This window comes from Capsicum annuum, chromosome 10, assembly GCF_002878395.1.
Source record: "Capsicum annuum cultivar UCD-10X-F1 chromosome 10, UCD10Xv1.1, whole genome shotgun sequence".
NCBI lineage: Eukaryota > Viridiplantae > Streptophyta > Magnoliopsida > Solanales > Solanaceae > Capsicum > Capsicum annuum.
The window spans coordinates 221,229,670-221,236,801 of NC_061120.1; positions in this window are offsets into that span (position 1 = coordinate 221,229,670).

Here is a 7,132-nt window from a genome sequence, read left to right on the forward strand (position 1 = left end):
GTGGGTGGGCCTGGAGTCCAAACGTGTTGTCGGCTGAAAATTGACCGGGGCATGTCAGGGAGGTTGGGTATCATCCCACTGTATTTCGTTTAATTTTTCGTGGCATTTGGGTTGACAAACAGGGAAACAGCGTGAATGGGGCATTTTCGGGCCAAAGCGATGTTCTATAGCCCACGGTTTTGGTGGTGGCCCCAGAGTTCGAGCGTATTGGGGGACAAAAATTGACCAGAGCATGCTAGGGAGGTTGAGGATCGTCCCAGTGTGGTTCATTTAATTTTTTGTGGCCATTTGGGTAGAAAAATGGGCAAAACAACGCAAACGGGCGATTTTCGAGCCAGACAGGTGTGCTATAGCCTATGGTTTTAGGGATGGGCCCGGGGTCCGGGTGTGCTGTGGGTCAAAAATTGATCGAGGAGTGCCAGAGAGGTTAGAGATCATCCCAATGTGGTTCGTTTAATTTTTCATGGACATTTAGGTAGACAAGCGAGTGGAACGGCACGAACGGGGCATTTTAGGCCAAATCGGTGTGCTATAGCCCAAGGGTTTGGGGTGGGCTCGGGTTCGGGCGTGCTGTGGGCCAAAAATCGATTGAGGCTCTCCAGGGGGTTAAGGATTGTCCCATTTTGTTCCGTTCAGTTTTTCGTGGCCATTTGGATGGACAAACAGGCGAAACGGCACGAACGGGGCATTTTCGAGCCAAATTGATGTTCTATAGTCCACGGTTTCTAGGGTGGGCCTGGGGTACGGGCGTGCTGTGGGCCGAATATCGATCGGGGTGTGCCAGGGAGGTTGGTGATCATCCCAGTATTGTCCGTTTAATTTTTTGTGTTAATTTGGGTGGAAAACGGGCAAAAAGGCGCGAACGAGGCATTTTCAGGTCAAATCAGTATGTTATAGCTCACGGTTTTGGGGGTGGGCCCGGGGTCCAGGCGTACTAGTGGTCAAAAATTGATCGGGGCATGCCAGGGAGGTTTGGAATCATCCTAGGGTGGTCCATTTAATTTTTTGTGGCCATTTGGGCGGACAAACGGGCAAAACAGCGCGAACGGGGCATTTTTGGGCTAAATCGATTTGCTCTAACCCACGGTTTTGGAGTTGGGCCTGGGGTCCGGGCGTGCTGTGGGCCAAAAATTGACCGAGGCATTCCAGGGAGGTTGGAGATCATCCCAATAGGGTCTGTTTAATTTTTTATGGCCTATTGGGTGGAGAAACGGGCAAAACGTCCTGACTGGGGCATTTTCGGGCTAAATCAGTGTTCTATAACCCACGATTTTAGGGGTGGGCCCGGGTCCAGGCGTGCTGTGGGCCAAAAATCGACCGGGCATGCCAGAGATATTGGGGATCATCCCAGTTTTGTTCGTTTTATTTTTTGTGGCAATTTTGGTGGGCAAACGGGTTATTCGGCATGAATGGGGCATTTTTGGGCCAAATCGGTGTGCTATATTCCACATTTTTGGGGGTGGGCCCGGGATTCAACCGTGCTGTAGGTCAAAAACTGATTGGGCCTGCTATGGAGGTTGGGGATCGTCCCAGTGTGGTTCGTTTAATTTTTTGTGGCAATTTGTGTGGACAAACGGGCGAAATAGCACGAACGAGGCATTTTTGGGCCAAATTGGTGTCTAATAAACTCACGGTTTTGGGGGTAAGCCCGGGGCCCGAGCGTGCTGTTCGCTGAAAATCGATCGCGGCGTGCCAGGTAATTTGGGGATCATCCCAGTGTGGTCCATTTAAATTTTCGTGGCCATTTGGATGGACAACCAGGCAAAACGGCATGAACGGGATATTTTTAGGCTAAATCGGGGTGCTATAGCCCACGATATCGGGGGTGAGCTCAGGGTCCGAACGTGCTGTGGGTTGAAAATTTACCGGGGTGTGCCAGGGGGGTGGGAACTGTCCCAGTGTGGTTCGTTTAATTTTTTGTGGCCATTTGGGTGGACAAACAGGCGAAATAGCGTGAACGGAGAATTTTTGGGCCAAATCGGTATGCTATAACCCATGATTTTGGGGGTGGGCCTAGGGTTCGAGCGTGCAGTGGGCCAAAAATCGATCGAGGTGTGCCAGGAAGGTTAGGGATGGTTCTAGTGTGGTCCATTTAATTTTTCGTGGCAATTTGGGTGGACAAACGGGCGAAACGGCGCGAACGAACCATTTTCGGGACAAATCGATGTGCTATAGCCCACAGTTTTGGGTGTGGGCAGGGGTTCGGGGGTGCAGTGGGCTAAAAATCGACGCGAATGGGACAATTACGGGCCAAATCAGTGACTTATAGCTCACGATTTTGGGGGTGCATCCGGGGTCCGGGCGTTCAGTGGGACAAAAATTGATTGGGGCGTTCCACAGAGGTTAGGGATCGTCCCACTGTGGTCCGTTTAATTTTTCGTGGCCATTTGGGTGGACAAACAGGCAAAACAGTGCAAACGGGGCATTTTTGATCCAAATCGGTATGCTATAACCCACGGTTTTAGGGGTGGGCTCGGAGTTCGAATGTGCTGTGGGCCAAAAATTGACCGAGGCATGCCAGGGAGGTTAGGGATCGTCCCAGTGTGGTTCGTTTAAATTTTCGTGATCTGGTGGACAAATGGGCGAAACAGCGAGAATGGGATATTTTTGGGCTAAATCAGTGTGCTATTGCCCACGGTTTCAGGGGTGGGCCCGGGGTCTGGCATACTATGGGCCGAAAATCAATCGGGACATGCCATGGAGGTTGGGGATCTTCCTAGTGTGGTCTGTTTAATTTTTCATGGCCATTTGGGTGGACAAATGGGCAAAACGGCGCTAACGGGGCATTTTCGAGCAAAATCGGTATGCTATATTCCACGGGTTTAGGGGTGGGCTAGGGTCCGGGCAAACTATGGGCCGAAAATTGATCAGGGCATGTCAGGGAGGTTGGGGATCGTTCCAGTATGGTCTGTTTAATTTTTTGTGGTCATTTGAATGGACAAATGGGCGAAACGACACAGACGGGGCATTTTTGCGATAAATTGGTGTGCTATAGCCCACGGGTTTAGGGGTGGGCCTGAGGTACGAGCGTGCTCTAGGACAAAAATTGATCAGGGCGTGCAAGGGAGATTGTGGATCGTTCAGTGTGGTTTGTTTAATTTTTTGAGGCTATTTGGATGGACAAACAGGTGAAACGGGACAAAGAGCACATTTTGGGGCTAAATCGGTGTGTTATAGCCTACGATTTTAGGGGTGGGCGCCGGGTTCGGGTATGCTGTAGGCTGAAAATCGATCGGGGCCTACCAGGGAGGTTGGAGATCTTCCCAGTGTGGTCCGTTTAATTTTTCGTGGTCATTTGCGTGGACAAATGGGTAAAACGGTACAAACGAGGTGTTTCCCAGCCAAATCGGTGTGCTATAACCCACAGTTTAGGGGTGGGCCCATGGTTTGGGCGTGCTGTGGGCCCAAAATTGACTAGGGCATGCCAGGGTGGTTGGGGATCTTTCGAGTGTGGTCCGTTTAAGTTTTTTTGGCCATTTGGGTGGACAAACGGGCGAAACGACGCGAACGGGGCATTTTTGGGCCAAATCGGTGAGCTATAGCCCACGATTTTGGGGGTGGGCCTTGGGTTAAGATGCGTTGTGGGCCAAAAATTGATCGAGGTATGCCAGGGAGGTTGGGGATCATCCCAGTGTGGTCCGTTTAATTTTTCGTGGCCATTTGGGTGGGTAAACGAGCAAAAAGGCATGAACGGGGCATTTTCAGGCCAAATTGGTGTGCTATAGCCCACAATTTTAGGGGTGACCTCGGGGTTCGGGCGTGCTGTGGGCCAAAAATTGATCGGGGAATGAAAGAGAGGTTGGGGATCATCCAGTGTGGTTTGTTCAATTTTTTGTGGCCATTTGTGTGGACAAACGGGCGAAACGGCGCGAACGGGGAATTTTTGGGCCAAATCGTATGCTATAGGCAATAGTTTCGAAGGTGGGCCAGGGATCCGGGTGTGCTGTGGACCAAAAATTGCCTGGGGCATGCCAGGGAGGTTAGGGATCATCCTAGTGTAGTTCGTTGAATTTTTCGTGGCCATTTAGGTGGACAAACGGGAAAAACGGCGCGAACGGGGCATTTTCGGTCTAAATCGGTGTAATATAGCCCATGGTTTTGGGGGTGGGCCCAGAGTTCGGGCATACTGTGGGTCAAAAATTTATCGGTGCATGCCAGGAAGGTTGGGGATCATTCCAGTGTGGTCCGTTTAATTTTTTGTGGCCATTACGGTGGACAAACGAGTGAAACTGTACGAACGGGGCATTTTCAGGCCAAATCAGTGTGCAATAGCCCACAGTTTCGGTGGTGAGCTTAGGTTCCGAGCGTGCTGTGGGCTGAAAATCAACTACGGCGTGCCAGGGAGGTTGGGGATTGACCTAGTGTGGTACGTTTAATTTTTTGTGGTCATTTGGGTGGACAAACGGGTTAAACGGCGCAAACGGGTAATTTTTGGGCCAAATAGGTGTGCTATAGCCCATGGTCTTGGGGGTGGGCCCGAGGTTTTCTTGTGCTGTGGGTTAAAAATCGATCGGGGCATGCCAGGGAGGTTTGGGATCGTTCAAGTGTGGCCCTTTTAATTTTTCCTGGTGATTTGCATGGACAAATGAGTGAAACAGAGCGAACGATGCATTTTTAGGCCAAATCGTTGTGCTATAGCCCATAATTTCGGGGGTGGGACTGAGGTCCGACCGTGATGTGGGCCCAAAATCAATCGAGGCATTCCAGGGAGATTGTGGATCATCCCAGTGTGGTCCGTTTTATTTGTCGGGGCAATTTGGGTGGAAAAACGGATGAAACAATGCGAACGAGGCAATTTCTGGCCAAATTGGTGTGCTATAGCCACAGTTTTAGGGGTGGGCCCGGGGTACGGGTGTACTGTGGGTTAAAAATCGACCGAGGCATGCCAGGTGATTTAGGGATCATCCCAGTGTGGTCCATTTAATTTTTTGTGGCCATTTGGGAGGATAAATGGGCGAAACGACGCGAATGGGGCATTTTCGGGCCAAATCAATGTGCTATAGCCCACGATTTCCAGGGTGGGCCCAGGGTCCTGGCGTGCTGTAGGCCAAAAATCAATCGGGGTATGACAGGAAGGTTTCAATCCACAGCAGGTTCGGATCCCGAGCCTACTCTAAAATCGTGGGCTATATAGCACACTAATTTGGGCCAAAAATGCCCCATTCGCGCCATTTTGCCCGTTTGTCCACCCCAATGGTCACAAAAAATTAAACAGACCACACTGGGACAATATCCAACCTCCCTAGCATGCCTCGGTTGATTTTCGCCCCACAGGACGCCCGGTCCCCAAGCCCACCCCAAAATGGTGGACTATAGCACACCGATTTGGCTCGAAAATGCTCAGTTCGCGCTGTTTCGCCCATTTGTCCACTTAAATGACCATGAAAAATTAAACGGACTACACTGGGATGATCCCCAACCTCCCTGGCATGCCTCGATAGGTTTTCAGTCCACAGCACGCCCGTACCCTGGCCCACACCCGAAACCGTGGGTTAAAGCACACCGATTTAGCCCAAAAATATCCCATTCGCGCCGTTTCTCCCATTTGTCCACCCAAATGGCCATGAAATTAAACGAACCATATCGGGATGATCCCAAACCTCCTTGGCATATCTAGATCAATTTTAGGCCCACAACATGCCTAAAACTCGGGCTCACCCCCAAAACCGTAGGCTATACCACATCGATTTGGCTCGAAAATGCCCTGTTCACATCGTTTCACCCGTTTGTCTACCCAATGGGCCACAAAAAATTAAACGGACCATACTAGAATGATCCTCAATCTCCTTGGAAGGCCCTGATTGATTTTTAGCCAACAGCACGCTCGGATCTCGGGCGCACCTCAAAAACCGTGGGCTATAGCACACCGATTTAGACCGAAAAATGCTCGTTCGTGTCGTTTCTCCAGTTTGTCCACATAAATAGCCACGAAAAAATAAACAGACCATACTGGGATAATCCCCAACCGCCCTGGCATACGCAGGTCGATTTTCGGCCCACAGTACGCTCGGACCCTAGGCCCACCCCAAAACCATGGGCTATAGCACACCGATTTGGTCCGAAAATGCCCCATTCGCTCCATTTTTCCCGTTTGTCAACCCAAATGGCCACGAAAAATTAAACGGACCACACTAGGATGATCCCCAACCTTCCTAGCATGCCCCAATCAATTTTTAGCCCACAGCACGCCCGGACCTCGGGGCCACCCCCAAAACAATGGGCTATAGCATATCAACTTTGCTCGAAAATGCCACGTTGCCGCTGTTTCGCCCGATTGTCCACCAAAATGGCCACGAAAAATTAAACGGACCATACTAGTATAATCCCCAATCCTCCTGGCATACTCCAATCGATATTTGGCCCACAGCACGCCTAAACACCCCGTCTCACCCCCAAAACCGTGGGATATAGCACACCGATTTTGCCCGAAAATGCCCCGTTCGCGCAGTTTCGCCCGTTTGTCCAACCAATTATGCACGAAAAATTAAACGAACCACACTGGGACGATCCCCAACCTCCTTGGCATGCCCCAACCGATTTTTGATCCACAGCATGCCCAGCCCCAGGCTCACCTACAAAACCGTAGGCTATAGCACACCGATTTGGCCAAAAAACACCCCGTTCGCACCGTTTTCCCCGTTTGTCCACCCAAATAGCCATAAAAAATTGAACAGACCATATTGGGATAATCCCCAACCTCCCTGTCAAGTTCCGGTCGATTTTTGACCCACAGTACGCCCAAACCCCAGGCCCACCCCAAAAACTATAGGCTATAGCACACCGAGTTGGCCCGAAAATTCCTTGTTTGCTCCGTTTCACTCGTTTGTCCACCCAAATGGCCACGAAAAATTAAACAAACCACACTGGGAATATCCCCAGCCTCCCTTGCGCGCCTCGATCAATTTTTGTCCTACAGCACCCCCGAACCCCAAGCCAACCCCTAAAACCGCAGGCTATAGCTCACCGATTAGGCCCGAAAATGCACCTTTCATGTCGTTTCCCCCATTTATCCACCCAATTGGCCCCAAAAAATTAAATAGACCACACTGGTACGATCCCCAACCTCCTTGACACGCCCCGATCAATTTTTAGCCCACAGTACGCCCGTACCTCATGCCCACGCCCAAAACCA